The 18,984-nt window shown below is 37.7% G+C and overlaps 1 long non-coding RNA gene across 1 annotated transcript; it reads right to left on the bottom strand.

Moving 5' to 3' along the window:
• Window positions 1–15,458: 15,458 nt before the first annotated feature.
• Window positions 15,459–18,410, bottom strand: LOC307003931. Its single transcript, XR_013798889.1, has 3 exons — window positions 17,822–18,410; window positions 16,753–16,821; window positions 15,459–15,586 (listed from the first exon to the last, which is right to left on the bottom strand). It is a non-coding gene; the product is annotated as an uncharacterized lncRNA (long non-coding RNA).
• Between the last annotated feature and the right edge of the window lie 574 nt (window positions 18,411–18,984).

Below are 18,984 nucleotides of genomic sequence, written 5' to 3' on the forward strand. Positions count from 1 at the left end.
TGTATGAATTAGATTTTCTAACCCCTTAATTTTACAATTATTTACATTACAGGTGAATTGTTTTTTTTTTTTAAGTTTTGACTTTAAAACAGCAATTGAAAATGTCCATGTAGTTTTGACAAACTTCTACATTAAAAGTCCATCTTCATGATCTACCTAAAAAGATACTAAATTGGTGGTATAAAATAAACCAGAACTGCACGCATATTTAAATTTAATAAATGTTTGTTTTATTTAGTTATTCATGCCAAGGTTGGAAGCATCCTTACAATAGGAATAGGTCATTTAGATGCATTTGAATGTGTAAAAATGACATGCTGTGTTAGTTTTATTCTATGATTAGTAGTTTTATTTTTTATTTTAGAAAAGCCTTTCTAGGGACCCGAGTTGCAAATTAGCTAATGCTATACTCTCGATGTGCAATACATAGTTTCGAGTTCTTGCCTGGGATAATGTTTTTTTTGTACTGTCCCTATACAAATAAACGTATAAATAAAAATAAAATACAGATCATGTCATTGCAACAGGTACAGATAATGGTTTCGCTGCACTCTCCCAGTCCAAATACCCACATCCTTTTCTAAACCTGGCATTCCCTAGAGAAGATGGTTGATACGTTTTTGAAGCCCGTGCACCAGAGATAAATGAAGTCAATAAGAGTATTGAAGCCTGGACCTTACCCTAAAATGTGATGTTGTTCCAGGACTAACATGGCCTTGCATCCACCAGCTATGTTTAATAAAATTATGTTATATTACTTTTTTTTTTTTTTTTGCTGCTACATCAAACTGTTATTTTTATACTGAAAGGTGTAGAGCTCAAGGTATACTGTAGATGTACATTTTGAATTTAAAGAGATTTTTTTTATGGGTCTCTGCCTGTGAGAGCATATGAACACATATTTTTCCACGTTGGAATGAGCAGTGTAATCAGAGGGCATAGGCTACCGTGCACAGCACATGTATGCATTATTCATGCGGCTGCATTGAGCTGTAATCTCTGCTCTATGAACTAATGAAAGGCACTGCACTCTTCATCCTATGCACTGCAGTGTGCACAGACAAATGACCAGACTGATGAAACAATTCTTGCACATAAGTGATATAACAAAAGCAGATGCATGAGCTCTAAGAAACCCATATAACTTTAATTAATGTCATGAGGAAGAAGGGAGACAAGACGACAAGTTACAGAAATCCTTGTGTAATTCTAAAGCCCCCTTCCATGTGTAACGAGTCTTACTGTGCGTTCACACCGGACGCGAATAGCGCGTCAAATTCGCGGCTGCCGCGTCTAGTTATACGCTTGATCACTTTGTGTCCATTCACGCGTCAAGAGCGAAATTGAAATCACGAATCAGAGGCGAAAGTTTCGAAACCCGTTGGCGGCCATCTTTTCACAAGATGTCTGATGTTGATAGATCATTTAAATAGTTGTAAACTAGCAGCACGGCAGCTTACTAGCGAGTTAGTAGGTCAATAACGTGACACAAAAGTGAAATTTGTATATCTTACAAATTACCAGGTTGTACAATCTCCTCACTTATCTTCTTCCAAGCGAGGTCCTTTTTGTTCCTGTCTCTATAAAAGTATGAATTTGAGTCATATAATTCCGGGTGATCACTCACAGCTAAAATTAGTTTCTCCTCCATTTTGAATGAGTGACTTCGAGCAGGAGTTTGTTATGCTATGTCACGTGAAGCAAGCAGGCTCCTGATTGGTTAACGCGACGCGAATTGACGCAGAAGTTCAGATTTTTCAACTCGGGCGGCAGACGGGAATTCGCGTCAAACGCGTGAATGCACAAAAAGCACTATAAAATCATTCGCGTCTACCGCACCGCACTCTACGCCTCATTCGCGCCGCAGGATTTTTTTACGCGCGTAACGCGTCTTTGCATTGACTTAACATTGAAATCACTCGCGCCTGACGCGCTATTCGCATCCGGTGTGAACGCACCATTAGAATCCAAAGACACTTGAAACAGGAAACCTCACAACATACCCCTTTAATAGGGAACTCGAATACTCAGGAAGGTAGCAGGTAGAATAAACACAACTAACATTGACGATGACCGAACTTGAACTTAACCAAGCATCGATTTATACCCCAGCAAAATTAGCGAATTAAATGACAACAGGTGAACAAAATGACTAAACAAACGAACTGAGAAATTAGGTCAAGACAGACAAACTAAGAATAAAGAAAACTGATGACAACAAACTTAAAGTCCCTTAACATTTAGTACTCTTCCCTCCCGGAAGGTGCACCCTCGCACCGTAACTGAACATACTACTGTGGAGGGAGGGGCGGAGGGAGGGTTTTGAGGTGGGCGTGGAGCTGGTGATGGACAAGGACCTGCAGGAGCTGATGGGAACAGACACGAAGGTGGACCCGACGGTGGGAAGAATCAGGGTAGAGCCTTGACTGAAGGGTTAGGTGGAACCCGGGGACTAACTGACGGAAGCGGAACCAGGGTGCATGGGCTATCTGGCGTAGCAGAGAGGCCAAAGGACCAGGGTGACATCCACGGCCCGAAAGCCCAAGGTGGAGCTGCTCACTTGTGGGACTGAGGCAGAGACGGGGGCACGGCAGACCCAGGTGATGGAGGGAGTGTGGACAACAGAGAAGGTCGAGGTGTAGCCTCGGAGACCCGTGGCGGAGTCAGTGCGACGATTGACCGAGGCTGATCTGGAGAGACGAGTGAGTCCAAAGGAGTCCTAGGGCTGATGGGCCACGTTTGAGTCGAGAGAGCACAGAGCAGTGGTGAAGCCGACAGACTGACAAGCCAAGATGGAGACTTGGGCCTGAAGGCCTGATGTAAAGCTGGGGACACAACCTCAAAACAAACTGGTGGACGGGCAGCCCGAGGCGGAGCCGAAGAGCACGACCAGTGGCACCGATGGATCTAGGGGACTGGACGAAACCAGCGGAGATCGGACTAGCAAAATAAGGCTGGTACATCGGAGGAGGAAGATTTACGGATTTATTATCGAGAAGGGCCAGCGAGCGAGTGAGCGAGATAAGTCCATCTTTAAACTCTTTATTTGGTCTGTCATTCAGTCACGAGTCTTAGAATCCAAAGAGACTTGAAACAGGAAATCTAACAAAATAGTTATTTAATAGGAAACTCAAATACTCAGGCAGGTAACATAAACACAACTAACATTGACAATAACCAAACTTGAACTGAACCAAATGAACTAAGAATTTAGTTCAAGACAGACAAACTAAGAACAAAGAAAACTGATGTCAACAAACTAAAACATGTAGCCTCTGGTTCCCAGACCCCATTTTGAAAACCCCTGCTTAATACAACACTATGTACATTACACCAAGGACTCCATATGTTCTATATGAACAGGCCCTCCACATAAAACTCTCTTGTTGAACTGTACTTAGTTTGCTGTGCTGTCTCAACCTCATCCCACCTCTCCTTTCATTTCTTCTTTGGGTATTTCATTCATCAGGGCAGTGGGGCAAGACAGACATGGATGACCGGCCAGTGTCGGCAGACACGAGTTACATGAGCTCTGACCCTGTGCTTAAAATCCAGTATTTGGTCTGGCAGCCTGCGAGAGATGTTGGAAATTATGATTTAATTGAAATTTAGCGCTGGCCTAAATTTCCTGTCTAGTCTAATTTTTACAGAAGACAGTCTCAAATATAACTTATAATCAAATAATACACATACAAATATATATGAACTGAAAACTCTCAGTGTTGAAGTATGTTCTCCTTAATTGGAATAAACATGAAATAAATAAATAAAAAATAGAAAAAAAACTGCCTTGCCACGTAACTGAAATAAAATAAGTTTAAGTTACTGTACAGTACTAAAATCACTAAAACTGAAATGTAAATAAATTAAAGCCAAATAGAAATTACACACACACAAAAAAACTAATTCACGCTTAACTAAATATTTAAGTACAATTTAAATGAAAGCTGAAAATATATATAAAAAAATCTTATTCCAAATATGCATAAATACTATAATAAATACTAGATTATATAATACATAAAAAAATTATTATAATAAAATATAGCAGCAAGCAGCAATTAAGGAGCCAAAAATGGGAAAAACGTTACTCAAGCATGGCTGGAAGCTTCAGAGCAACTGCAACAATGAGTAATTAAAGACAGGTTTGGATTGTTTTAGTCAAAATGGCTGAAAATTTCCCCTTGAAAGGGAAATCTTCAGTCACGACTGTAATCACGGTTTCCTGTAGAGGGAACGAGATGTTGTGTTTCCCCGCAATACTTCCGGCGGCCTGTGACCGACTTGTTTCAGCCTATCGGAAGCTGACATTGTTTGGTTCAGGGGTGCTTTATACCTTCCTGGTTGTGACGTCACCAGCCTACGAAGTTGAACCGATTTCACACATTCCAATTACTGGAATAAAAATAAAAAATAAATATATATATGATCATTTTCATACATGAGAAGCACGTTCTAACACGGACATGCAATGTGGCTGTGGTAATGAACTACAATACATTGACATCAGTGCACCATAATAAACATCAAATAAATACCTAGACAACCACTCAAAAAATCCTACAGAATTACAGTTGTGAGTTTAATAATGTGGCACTGAACTTAAAAAAAAAACCTGTTTTTCTTTTCAGTATTCTGTAATTATTTAATTTTGAGCCTTTTGACGTAGATTCCATTAAAACGTTTTGTTAATAATTAACTTCATACTTCTAATGGTGTGTAGGGACCGTTAAGATATTGAAGATTCAACTTGTTATTACACCTTAATTCTGTGTCTGCTCATCACACTAAGCTATTGTATGGTTTCAAGTTTAATATATGCTTTTGTTAAATTTTAATAAATATCATGTCTGAAAAAAATGGGAACGAGATGCTGTGCTTGATTCAGAGCTCTGGGAACACTTTTGTGTGACTGGCTGTGTGTATATGTGTGCAACATGTCAATGGAATTGACTTTGAACTTTTATAGCCTCGGACAGTGACGTCATCGGCTATAATTAGATGTGCCACAGGTGCATCGACAGGTATAATTTAGTCTCAAAAGCAGTCCTGGGACATCTTTAGTGTGGCAATAAAGAGGAGCCATCTCGTTACTTTTTCAGGGAATATGCTTATAGTCAAGTATTGGTAAGAATCACCCCCGAAAGCGAACCTCAGGAACTTCCTGTGTTGTGGCAGTATTTCTATATGAAAGTATGCGTTTTAATGACTAGACGGATCAAACACACTATTGTTACATTTAATCTTCACAACTCCTCACCCAGGCACCGGATAAGCAGAAGAGGATGGATGGAAGGATGGATGGATGGATGGATGGATGGATGGATGGATGGATGGATGGATGGATGGATGGATGGATGGATGGATGGATGGATGGATGGATGGGTGGATGGATGGGTGGATGGATGGATGGATGGATGGATGGATGGATGGATGGATGGATGGATGGATGGATGGATGGATGGATGGATGGATGGATGGATGGATGGATGGATGGATGGATGGATGGATGGATGGATGGATGGATATTTATCCGGCCTCGCCACCGAGCCATGTGTATCTTCCTTGACCATAACAGAGTCAACTAACTCCTCAAGTTCACCAGCGCTTCATCATCCAACGCGGAAGCCCTCCACTCGGACAGCACGCCAAAGATACTACTCTACTCTGATCTGATTATTTGTAAGAGTGAACTTGTGAAAGGAGCTTTGTTGTCAGGAACTGATTGTTCTTCCAGTAGGTTAAGTTACTCTTTTCATAGCTTCATTCCTCTGTTCTGTTGTTTTTTTCCGTCACTTTCACTTATGTATGCGTGATTGGGTGTATGTGTCTTAGATTAGTTATGTGTTTGTGATTTAGTTAAATTCTAATTTTGTGCACATTCCTGCGAGTTGATTCTCGTCTGCTTATAAATCAATGTACATTTTTCGATAATGATCACAGCTACATGCTGAAAAGGAGTTATTTTTATGTGGCCATATCCTTTCTGAAGAGATGATAGACAATTAATACTGAGATTGGAATTTGGACCATACCCAGAGTACTTGTCCCATAATTCTGGTTATGAAAGTAACCAGGGGAGTGTGGGGAAGGGGTGGTGGAGGGATGCTGAAAACTGTCAAGCATCATAGGTAGGTTGACAGGTGTACTGTATATATATGCCTCCACTCATGCTGATTGGGTTGACATGTTTATTCCTGATTGTTGACTGCAGAGAATTACCCTCCTCCCTCCCCAGCTCCTCCTCTCGTCAGTCAGGATTTGGCATTCTGATTCCCCTTGAATCAATGATATCTGCAATACATTCATGCTGGTTCTGTTCTGTTTACATTAAGGGGGGTTATTGCTGCTCTCCCTGCTCTTATCCATGCTAGGCTGCATGGATGCGCAGGGAGTTCTCGCCCAGAACGGAACCATACCGCCAATCCAAACTATATGCTAATCGTCAATCGTATTTGACGATAGTGGTCCTGACAGAAAAATAGAGTAAAGTAGAATGCGTATTTGCCGTGTTATATTAAGTACAGTACAGTCTTTTTTTTTTTTTTTTTTTTTTACTATAATAATATCTCAATGATACTAAAATAACACTGCAGCACACAAGTCATATAGATCACTTTTTTAGAGATGTATTTAAGGCTTGACTACCCTAGTCCTGATTTCCCTTGAATATACAGTATGAAAAAGAGTGGCCAGATCATTCACCTAAGGTAAAAATCTTTTTTTTGTTCCAGGGGACAAAGAATGTTATAAGGGTCAGGAATGACAGGAGTAAATGACACAAGTTTAATTTTTGAATAAACTATTCAAGACCTCACTTTAGGTTTCTCTAAGCGGCAGCATAAAACTCAGAACAAACTGCATGAATTTCCGAGCGTGTCCTCTGACAGAGACAAACCGGCTCGGATCACCCTGACCTGCTGGAGTCTCTCTCTGCATTTCTTCTGTTGCTCCCAGTAGCAGCTGTGCTCCAATTACAAACTCATGACACCGCCTGGCCCATATTAGCATGTAATTAGGACCCCCCATCCTCTCCTGATTTAAACAGGGCTCAACATCACCACTGACCACACCACGACCCTAATTGCCTCCTAATGTTTCCTGCAGCAAAGTGCATTCAGGAAACCATCAAGAGCAATGCTACCTGGTGGGTCTTCCACAAAAGGATGGAACAATTTTAAAATTAGGTGGACAGCGGTCTTGACTCATATAATGAGTCCCAAGCTATGCTGAGATTCTGCCAAATGTGCTTGAATGGTGTATTTCTGGTGAGATTTCATAGTATGCATCAGTGAATGATGGTAAAAGTTTGTTGCTGAATTAACCAAGACTTAGTGGCTTTTTAAAAAAATATTAAAACTTGCAGCAGATTTTAAATAATGAATTTCAGAATTTTACACCTTTCACTGAGAGGACAGTTTCTTATTATTTTGAAGCTAGTAAGATTTGCCTTAATCGTTTTATGTATCTTTTTAAAATGCCAAGGTATTTTTCCTCTGATATTTGTTCAATAACCTCATCTTTAATTCTTAATATTTTCACAGCGATCTTGCGTATTTATGATTGAACGGCTCGTTTTAAAATCTTCCCGGTCTACTGACATTTGTTAAGACATCTGCTTTAAACATTATAATCCCCATGATAACTTTCGTTAACTTTACATTAATTAAATCCACTTCAAAAGCGTATTACTCCTGGACAGCAATGCCATAGAGATACACAGAGCGACCGCAGAAACGGAAGTTAAAAAGACAATATTCTAAAGATGGCTCCACCCTCGTTTCTCTGGCGCATAAGGTCTATAGCCTTTTTTTTTTTTTTTTTAAACATATGGACTTTGTCTTTTTAGTATTTAAGGTTAAACAAGAGGCATCAAGCCAAGCTGACATTGTCTAGGTTTCTTGTTAATTTCCACCTCCACACAATTAACCTTTGTCATAATTACCCACAATGCCTTGTGCAATTGACCCTATTTAATTTCTTAATACATGTAACTGTTTTTTTTTTTAGCAACCAACCACCTTTTCAACCATTTAATCAAGCCCCACTCACTATTTTTACTTGTTGAATATCCTGTTTCACATCAGTTTACAGAATAAAAAATGAGTTGCAAACTCCATTTAATTTTCAATGTAAGGTACTGAATTTAGATGCTATTGCTTACATGCCAATATAAACAACATTTGACAAGAACGTAATTGGTATCAAGATACAGTACGATGATGTACTATTAAGGCTGGGCAATTGAACAATATCATATCGAGATCACAATAAAATTTATGTTGATAATAAAGGTAAGCTCTGGACATTTTTACTTGATATGACGGGTTATCACACAGCAGAAATAAGCTGAGGAAAATGTAACACAACATCAATTATATGGAAGTGGTTTGGTTTTCTTAAAAGCGAGATTAAGGGCCACTTTACAGAGAAAACGTTTTTGTGGAAACGCTCTTGAGATACTTACTTCTTTTTTTTAAGAAATTATTTTAAATTGAGCACCGTATTTTTAGAACACATGTCAAGAATGAGATGCTACAAAAGACTTGACACAAAGGTAAAAAAATGTCCATCTATACACTACAGCATGCTTATATAGAAAAACAATGGAAAAGTACGACAGTAACATATCAAAATGCGTTCTTTGTGAACCGGCCCAGAAGGTCTGCAAAATATGTTGCTGGTCGCCGGTTGAAAAGGTGGTACCATTCCAACTAGAGAACGAAAATGCGGTCCTAGTTAATCTAGCATAATGGCTGTTACGATGTTTTACGGGTTGCAGTTTTTACTCAAATTTCTACATCTAAATCATTTCACAAATGGTGTTTGTGATATTTCAAAATCATATTTGATATCACCTAGCCCTAGATATAGTATGTCCCAATACTGTCATACTGCAAATATATATATACTTTGCATAGGAAAATTCAACGTGAATATTTGTACAGCATTTCATCTCTTTTAGCAAATTACATATAGTGTAACTTGTCTAGAGGTGATGGATTGGATGTGAAGGAGAATGCAGCCTTAGATTTTCAGCTTTTTGAGCACCACATACCTGAGCTCTCTTCTGTACCACACGCACATGAAAATGATTCACAAGAATGATGAAAACGTGTTCTTTAAAAAATCCAACATTCCTCAGGTTGTGATATCATTTTCAACGCATCTCAAAAGTGCTGTCTAAGATATTTCTTCTTGTCCTCCTCTTTTATCTTGAGATGTTGACAGGAAATGGATGGCTGTGCTTTTACACTCCAGTAAACACACTCAGCTCGTGAATGTATAGATGGGTGTGATGTAGGGTGCCGTTTAACCCAGAAAGGAGGCAGAGACAGGCCCGGGGGACGAGTCCAACGCTCATGCAACACATCCATCATGAAGGGCAATGGGAAGCGTGGAATGGTGGGCCTCCTGTCCTCCCCTTGGGACATCTGCAGTAAGAGAGACGAAAAAGACACGCTGGTTGTCAGAACGTACTCGCCACACGTGGAGACATTGGCCCTCATTTATCAATCTTGCGTCGAAACGGGCGTATATGTTGGCGTAAGATTATGCTTACACTCCTCTCACCGCCTGATTTATGAAGCTGTGCGTACCTTTGAAATTCAGGTGTACGCAAACCTGCCTCTTGATAAATGCCGCGGCTGAAAACGATCGTCATTAGATTAACACGCCCCTATATATTCACGTCTCCGCCTCCCCCACGCCCTCATTTTACGCCATGGACACGCGGAAGACGGCAAAGAGGAGAAACTTCTCCGGTGGAAATCCAGTTTAAATCGCTGGTTGGTTGAGCAAATTACCTATCACAAACAATGCATTATTTTACAGCACGTGTTTTGAAACTATTAGCGTTGAATTTCGTATGACGTCACATGTAATAGGGTGTACAATAGTGATGATGATGTGAATAATTGCATGACAATTTGTAATATTTTTCTTATTAGTAGCCTATTATGATTTTGATTATTAATGACGCTTATTGTTATTTAGAAGAAGAATGTCTTTGTCATTATTATTATTTGTATTAGGCTATAGGCTAATTATTGTTTATTTTATTAATTTAATAAAGAACTCTGTCTCTTATTCCAAAAGATCCATGTATAGGCTACTTTTGTGTCTATTCGTTTTTCCTTTTTAAAGTAGGCTAATTGAAAAACGAAAAATTAACGGTTGTCTTTTTAAAACGCAAAGTTGAACACCAAAAGTTTAATTTGAACTGGCAACACCAACTGCTGCGCAAAAAAAGTAAATATCGACGAATTTTCAGATTTTTGTTTAATGACTTTTTGCCCCTTTATTAAACATGTAAAATATACACAAATTAATATGGAAAATATGTCGATTTTAATGGTTTTCTAAGGTCAAATTAGAATCTGGAATTGATATTTTCCCGCAGTGATGAATGAGAAGAGCCAATATTAAACTATTGTTTTCTAAGTCGGCTAAGATCTCCATCTTCGCTGTTAATGCGCTTTTAGAGAGAAATGCACCTTTCATACGGATTACTTAATCAGAACAAAATGTATTAGCTTTCGATTCGAATTTGTTCGTTTTAAAGTGGACATTTCAAGCTTTAGATAGGCTATATTTTGTTTCAGTTCTCGCGCTCCAGTTCACGGAGATCATGAAACTGATTGTTTTATTTTATTTTACAAAAGCACAACGTTTTCTTGTAGTTACAAATAATGTATTATTATTTTCAGTATGACCAGAAATGATGGAGTATTTTAAATTGTTTCACTATTGATAGGAAAAAGTGTTCGCGCGCGCCTCCGTGCCATCCAGTGCGCGTTCCACACTCCGCTCCACAAACCCTTTGGATATGCGTCAAAATCTTGTGTTTATTTGTGATAATCTTAGTCCTGTATTATTATTGTCTAACCCGTATTATGAATGTCATTTGACGAATTGCTTTGTTCCTTTTTTGGATAAAAGCGTCTTCTAAATATAGCCTAGTAATAATGATAATTATTATTATTTGCGGACACGGACCCCAAACACACCGCGTCTTCAGGTGACTGTAAATGCGCAAAAACTGTTTCCATTGCAGTTTTGCGAAATATTCCTTTTTCGAATTGCCTGAAAAACCACCTCATGCGAGCGTAAAAACTTTTTTTGCGATAAACGCCAGTTTTTGCGAAATTGACGTGTTTCCATTGGGCGTATTTTCAATTCGCAATTTCAATTTGCGCAATTTGAAGGGTAGGCTAATGGAAACGCATTACTGAACCCAGTCCGTGCGCGCATGCCGGGCTTAACTCACAAAAATAAACACTGAAGTTTATAATTTCTGTTGTTGTTTTTTTACAGGGTCATAATATATCATATCTTTAGTTTGTCAGTGCGTTTTGTGGTGTTAGGAATTGTTTTTCTGCGCATTTCAGCACTAACTCAAAACGTGCGTACATGTACACCACCTCCTGAGCTGGCGTAGGATTTGAGCGTGCCGTACGCCAACGTCCATATTGATAAATCGCAAAGTCACCGTGGTTTTGGGTGTACGCCAGGTGTACGCTGGAAATTTGGTGTACGCACTTTTGATAAATGAGGGCCATTGTGAGTGCCACATATTTGATCTCCCATATGTTGAGCAGCTGAGAGATTAGTATCTTATATCTGAGTGAACATTCTCATAGGATGCGTGCAAAGCATTTTAATGTCAGAAATGGTCGCCTACCATGACCAAAAACGAAAATATAACATAAACTACACCGTGTGCATTTACACAATTGTAAATTAAATAATAGTGAGAACTGGATCCTAAACTAAAGTGTGACCCAAATATATTTTATGTCGAATAGCTCCATCAAATTAGTAGTAAAAATAACTACTTCTTAATAACCTTCTTTTTAATGGTAAATATTTTGTTCACTCAACATGGCAAAATCATCTAACCATAGGAATGGGCAACCATCAACGGCAACGGTAAGGAATGGGCAACGGTAAGAAATGGGCAACGGTAAGGAATGGGCAATTGTAGGGATGGGCAACGGTAGGGATGGGCAACGTTAAGGAATGGGCAACGGTAGGGATGGGCAACGGTAAGGAATGGGCAATGGTAGGGATGGGCAACGGTAAGGAATGGCCAATGTGGTAGGGATGGGCAATGGTAGGGATGGGCAATGGTAAGGAATGAATGGGAAACCATCAGCCAACAAGAGCTACTTGGTAGACAGTAAAAAGAGAGTGTATGGCGCTCCGCTCTCTCAGTAGCCCGTCTGGTTCACACTATAGTCCGACTAGGAGACTGCTATGAGACCCTAAGAGACCCAATTTGGGTAGAAAGCTTCCTTAGTTGTTCGGTGGCGAAGTTCTTTGGCCTCGGAAGCGGTTGGGCGGTTATGCCCTATCAAGATGCTCTCGCCAAGTCTCTTGAAGAACATTGCTATGTTATTAGATCATTCAGTTGAGAGAACACGCTTCTCTCCTGAGGCTTCTCCTGGTCCAGATGATATGAAGCTCAATGCTATGCTCCCTTGGAAAAGGTTGCCCCTTTAAAGCAGGGCTATGCAGTTTTGGGAATTTCTTCGCTGTATTCTCGCTTTTTGCTCGCATGTTTCTCTATAGAGCTCTCCCTACAACTTCGTAATAGATATTTGACAACACTGTCGAAAAACTCGTTGGCGACTCTCAGATACCAGAGGCTAGTAGATCAACGACATCAAAGCAGACGGGACATTCTTTAAAATGTCTTCTTCATTCGGGTTCGAACAGCGTGAGGGAGCGCAATAATGACAGAATTTTAGCAGATTTTTTTGCCGTAATGCAATTTGTTACATCGCGAGACCTGATATTCATTGCTAGTCGCTGGCCCAAGTTGCCAGGGTGTTTTTTCCGCTCACAGGCGATAGGGTGGTGCGAGACGACCACCATTCAACCCGAAAAAAGTAATATAACCATTCCAATGATTCCGAAGCTGTTCAGTTAAGGTAAAAACCTGCATAGTTCACCTTTAAAACAATGGTCGAGGGTCCGGAGAGTAGTCGGAGCAATACACTCTAAAAAAAAGTGGTTCTTTAGCGGTTCTTCAGGGGTTCTTTGCGGTGCTTATTGTGCTATATAGCACCACTGCCATTTTAAGAACCTGTTAAGCCCAGTTTGGTTCTTTAGCGGTTCTTCAGCAGTTCTTCAGCGGTTCTTTGGGGTGGTTAAGCAAGGTGCTCTTATGGTTCTACATAGCATAGTGAACAGGAATTATCCCGACAATGTGCTGCAAATGTGCTGGGCACACAGCGACCCGAGTTCGAGTCTTGGCTTGAGGTTTTCCTCAAAAATAAAGGACATGTATATTTGGATGTAGATTATTCTAAAAGGAACATAAATATATATTTTCTGTTCTAATTGCAGGTCCAGTCAATTCTGCTGCAAGTCTCCTTTCTGGATATTATTGCCTAGCATAGTGCTGTCAAAAATAGAGATGTTATTAAGATCAGTGTTTTGTACGTGTCTCTGACCATGTGGCACCCTCAGGACAGAGCATTAATAACACATTTGATTTAATGAAACCTTCATTTTGCACGTGGTTTCACTTAAGCATGCCCCAGCAGTGCATGTAGTCATTAGTCAGATGCATTACTGATCTAATGGGCCTGACTGTTATCTTTACATCTACAAGCCCACAGTGAAGATGGCTTGTGTTGGACTGAAGAACATTTGGTAACACTTTATAATAACTGCATCATGTTACGCATTAGTAAACTGTTCATTCATCATTTATAAAGTATTAATACACATTATTAAGAAGTTTTTAAAAACTGCTTGATTCTTGATTTATAGATATAGCTATGATGTGTTTAATAATTGTATTTCTGTACTTTATTAATGATCAGTTTATAATTTCTAAATTATGTATTACATTATTTACATAATAAGCAGTTACACTCTAAAAAATGCTGGGTTAAAAACAACCCAATTTGGGTTATTTGGCAACCCAGCGCTGGGTAAATATTGGACAGAACACATGCTGGGTTATTTTGACCCAGCAGGTTGGGTTTTATACATTAACCCATTTGCTGGGTTGTTTTTTAATCAGTGCTGGGTCAAACAACCCCATGTTACAGGCTATTCATTTTAGATAATAATAATAATAAAAATACTACTAAATAATAATAATATTAATAATAACAATAATAACACTACTATTTATTATGATTCAATAAAAGTGTTTATTCCAGGAAATTAATATAATAATGAATACATTCATGTTTAATCAACAATTAGTCATCTCGGAGGCCCACAAAAATCATTTGTGCTAAAATGTTGGTATGTTAAAAGATCATAAAATGGTGAGATTCTCAAAATTCAAAACAAACAATGTACATTGCAATCATTTTAGTCCTGTGTAGCAAAATAAAAACATAAAAACTAAACTGTAAAATAGCCAATAGCTAAAGATTCTCTTCACAAAAAAGAACATAAGTACATTGCAATTCATTTAAATAAGTCAATTAGTCCTGTGCAGCAAAAATGGGAGGCACATAAGACCTTTGAGTATAAACTGTATACAATAGCTAAAGATTCTCTTCACACAAAAAATTACAAATAAAAAACCACAGATAAATAAAAAAGTACATACATTGTAATTCATTTAAATAAGCAATAATTTAGTCCTGCGTAGCAAAATAAAATAAAAACATAAAAACTCTATACTTATAAACTTTAAAATAGCCTAGCTAAAGATTCTCTTCACAAAAAAGATACAATAAAAAAACAAAACATAAATACATACATTGCAATTCATTTAAATAAGCAATCAATTAGTCCTGTCCAGCAAAATGGGACACACATGAAAACGGTACTTGAATTTTGTGTACCAGGCAGTGTTTTGACACTAAGTTAAAGATTCAAAATATTCAAAACAAAAAAGAAAGAAAAATGTACATAATATTGCTTAATTAAATGAATGGCTATAATTTAGTCCTCTGCAGCAAAAATGGAGGCCCGCAAAAACCGAATGCTTGAATTTTCTGTCCCAGGCATTCCATAAACTACCTGCTGCAAAAATTCCCAAACAGGGGCACATTGTTTCGGATAGTGAATGTCAAAGCAATAAAATGCCTTGAAACAAACATCCACAGCCTTGAGGAGAGTCAACTGTTCCAGAGCTTGTCCATTCACCACCACAAAAAACTGTCCAGCCATTTCAAGCTCCAAGACAAAGGGAAAGGGTTTCGCTTCTCTCTGCCTTTCCAGGTAAAGCACCATGTTGGGTCCAGACTAAATGAGGAAATGACAATATCAGACACAGATAATTCTTTAAAAGTGTGTCTTAGGTTTTCAAGAGCAGTCTTAAATTAGTTAAATAACATCTTAAATTAACTTAAAAGAGTTGTGAGAAAATGAAATGCGTGTAAGATCCATGCAGCAATAACCGTGATCATGATTAAAACTATTTATCGTGCAGCCCTACAAACAGGTGTAAAGAAATGAGCCTGCTCTTTTGTTTTACTTACAGGTTGTACATCAATGAATGAGGTTCTTGCCTCTTGAATAGTTGGCCGAAAGGTTTTGTGGCCAATCTTGTACACAGGCGGGGGAAGAATGACAGGCAAGATTTTAAGTGCTTGTATGCCTTTGGAATCTAAGAAGAGATAAATGGCAAATTAGAACTTGTTTGTTCATCAGCTTTTAAATTAAGCAAAGTGCATTTCTAACTAAGGTCAACTTAGAATGATTGAAATTAGCTTAAATGTGTAACAGTTAAATATGTACTCTGGTAATCTGAAAACATTTAGTGTTATTAAAGGGATAGTTCACCTTAAAATGCAAATTTACTTGCCCTCATGTCAAATTTACTCGCCCCTATGTTGTTCCAAACCTCTACAAGTTTCTTTCTTCTGCAGAACACAAAAATATATTTTAAAGAATGTCAGTAACCAGACAGTTAACGGTAGCCACTGACTTATATAATAGGAAAAAAGTACTATAAAAGTAAATGGCTACGGTTAACTGTTTTGTTACCAACATTCTTCAAAATATCTTATTTTGTGTTCAGGAGAAGAAAGTCATGTAATAACATGAGGGTGAGTAAATGACGACATAATTTCACTTTCGGGTGAACTATCCCTTAAAGCAGTGCTTCTCAAACCGGCCCTGGGGACCCCATATCACTGCACATTTTGTATCTCTCCATCATCTAACACACCTGATTTAAGTCATCAGCTCATTAGTACAGACTGCAAGACTTAAATTGGGTTTGTCTGATGAGGGAGACATCCAAAATGATGGGAGGTCCCAGGACATTTGAGAACCACTGTCTTATACCAAGAAAGGGGCAAGTACTTTTAAAGGGGTCATGAACTGAGAAATAAAATTTTCATACAATCTTTTGTCATACAAGAGGTCATTGTACTATAAAAAAAACATAAAACAACTTTTATTGATAGTATGCTGCCAAAAAAATTACTAATTTTCCACTTCCGATTGTTTATTACGCAATAGAACATCCGTGCAAGATTGCCTTCACAGAAACAGATCATAGCCTCTTTGTGCCCACATATAGATATCTGCTAAGTTTTCCAATGTTGTGCTTACTATAAAAGGACCTCAGGGAACATTATAAAAAAAGGCAATTCATGACCCCTTTAAATGCCATGTTCTTGTACTTTGGACAAGTAAATTAATTGCCCATTCATGTTTTTGATCTTATTGTGAATGGTGTAGAAAACTTGGTTAAGTGCTAGGGCTGGCACTGGATGCAACTGTGAAAAATGATTAATCATAATGATTATGAAAGAGAATATTTACCAGCAAATTTTTCAATGAGGCACTCAAGATTCCAGTTGATAAGTTTTTGTTGAACAAAAATGTCCATTGCTGTAAAAGAACAGAAGGAAACATCTGATTAGTAATATCTTTACAAAGCTAGCTGGCAGTGCTAACAAGTCTTATACCTGCTTTTAAAATTTATTTTTGTGCTGGCTCGCGGTTAAAAATAAAAAAAATAATGAATCATTACTTAATTAAAAAATTAAATAAATAGACAAAATTATTTTTTTAACAGCTTAATTAACTATAGTTAATTCACAAGACAAACAGTAAACAGAAAGAAATTGTAAACAGAAGAAATTTTAATTTTGTGGATAATTCAAAAATATTTTATAAAATCACCTGTAGATATTTCATAGAAAATTTTTTTATTCATTCCAATGTATCAGTCTATTCGTATAAAGATCGCCTGAGAGCATTGCACCCATTGACTTATTTGATTGCAGTTTCAAGATAGTAAAATAATAAATAAATGTTGTTAATGTTTATTCTTCCTGGCAGTTTTTTTAAAATGCACGATTCAATGATCATCATAATTATTTTAATGATTGTGTACCAAGTTGCATGACAACCCAAAATAATAAATTGTATATTTAATACATAAGACTGGTTTCTCCTAATGTTTTTTTTTCTCTCTCCATTCTGTCACCTGATAGAGTTTGGGTTCCTTGCCACTGTTGCCTCTGGCTTGCTAAGTTGGGGGCACATTCAACAATATTGTTGATTTGATTGCACTAGCAATATCAGATGAGAACTGAACTAGCCTACTTTTCTTCAGAGCCGCTTGAAGACCAAATTGAACTAACGTTACAGTAACTAACAGTTACTTCATAATTTATGATCTTTAACGTTACACAGTTTTTGAACGGTAACGTTACTGAAGCAACATTGAATTGACTTCCGCTGAACAATGACAGCTAGCATGAGAATTGACACACGCATAAACACAGAGAACATACTGCAACATAATAACATTTTATGTAAAGCTACCTTTCGAAAATGATTGACAAAAACAGATAAATAATAGGTAACTAGAGACGTAACTTACAGCTTCTTTAGCATATGCAGCCACTAGCCAGTGACGTTACACTGCATCCAACACCGCCGAGTCAGTACAAGAAACCCGCAAAATTTCTGGAGATAAAACACCAACAACTGTATTTAGACATTGTGACCGTGTTATAAGTGGAATAATTGATGACAGACCGTGTAAAAATGATGAATGTTATGCGTAGCCGCTGACTAACGGTCGCTAGTTCGACAGACGCTAAATCTGGAGCATTAGTGTTACGTTAAATAATATAAGGGTGCGTCGTCAATAATTCAAAGTTAATTTCAACATAACTTCTTATTGACTTTCTGACTTCTTTGACTACGTAACGTTAGGATAGTTTTAATAAAACAGTGTTACTCACCTTTACGCTCGCTCCTGCTTGCCTTGAACCTCTCGTCCTCCTGTTGACGTTGTAATTTGAACAGTGTGAGGGGGACAAAAGCGCGCGAGGAGGTAAGCGCTGGGTCAACGTTTCCAAAACAACCACAAATGCTGGGTCATTGTCAGCAGATTATGGAGAAAATAACCCAGCAGCATTGTCAAAATGCTCAACCCAACATTTGGGTTTAAAAATAACCCAGCATTTTTTAGAGTGTATTTGGGAGTTGTCAGTGGTTCATAAGATCATTACAGGAGTGCCAAAATACAACAGATAAACGTTTTATAAAATAATAATAATATAATATAATATTTCAAAACTATGCTAATTTTAAAATATTAGAGAACAGTGCAGAAGATAAGTGAGCCTTTAAATCTCCTTTGTAAAAGCTTTACGAGGCTTTAGATGAGCTCACAAAAATAGTTAACTGACAACTAAATGTTTTATAACTACCAGAATGAATCATGAATTGCATTTATTAACACACTGTGAAACTATTACTATATGTCTAAATAATAAGATGTATAAATCCACTTAAATTGTTTAAATAGTTTAATAATTTACTTACACTTTCTAAATTATCTTATATGAACCACTGACAACTCCTAAATAACTGGTTTGTATGCAATACTTCATTTAGAAACTATAAATTGATCATTAATAAAGTATTAAAATACAATTATTAAACACATTATATGTTTATAAATCAAGAATAAAGCACTTTATTTATAAACTGCTTATTAATGTATATTATTTATACATGATGAATGAACTATTT

This window comes from Phoxinus phoxinus (assembly GCF_949152265.1).
Source record: "Phoxinus phoxinus genome assembly, chromosome: 9".
NCBI lineage: Eukaryota > Metazoa > Chordata > Actinopteri > Cypriniformes > Leuciscidae > Phoxinus > Phoxinus phoxinus.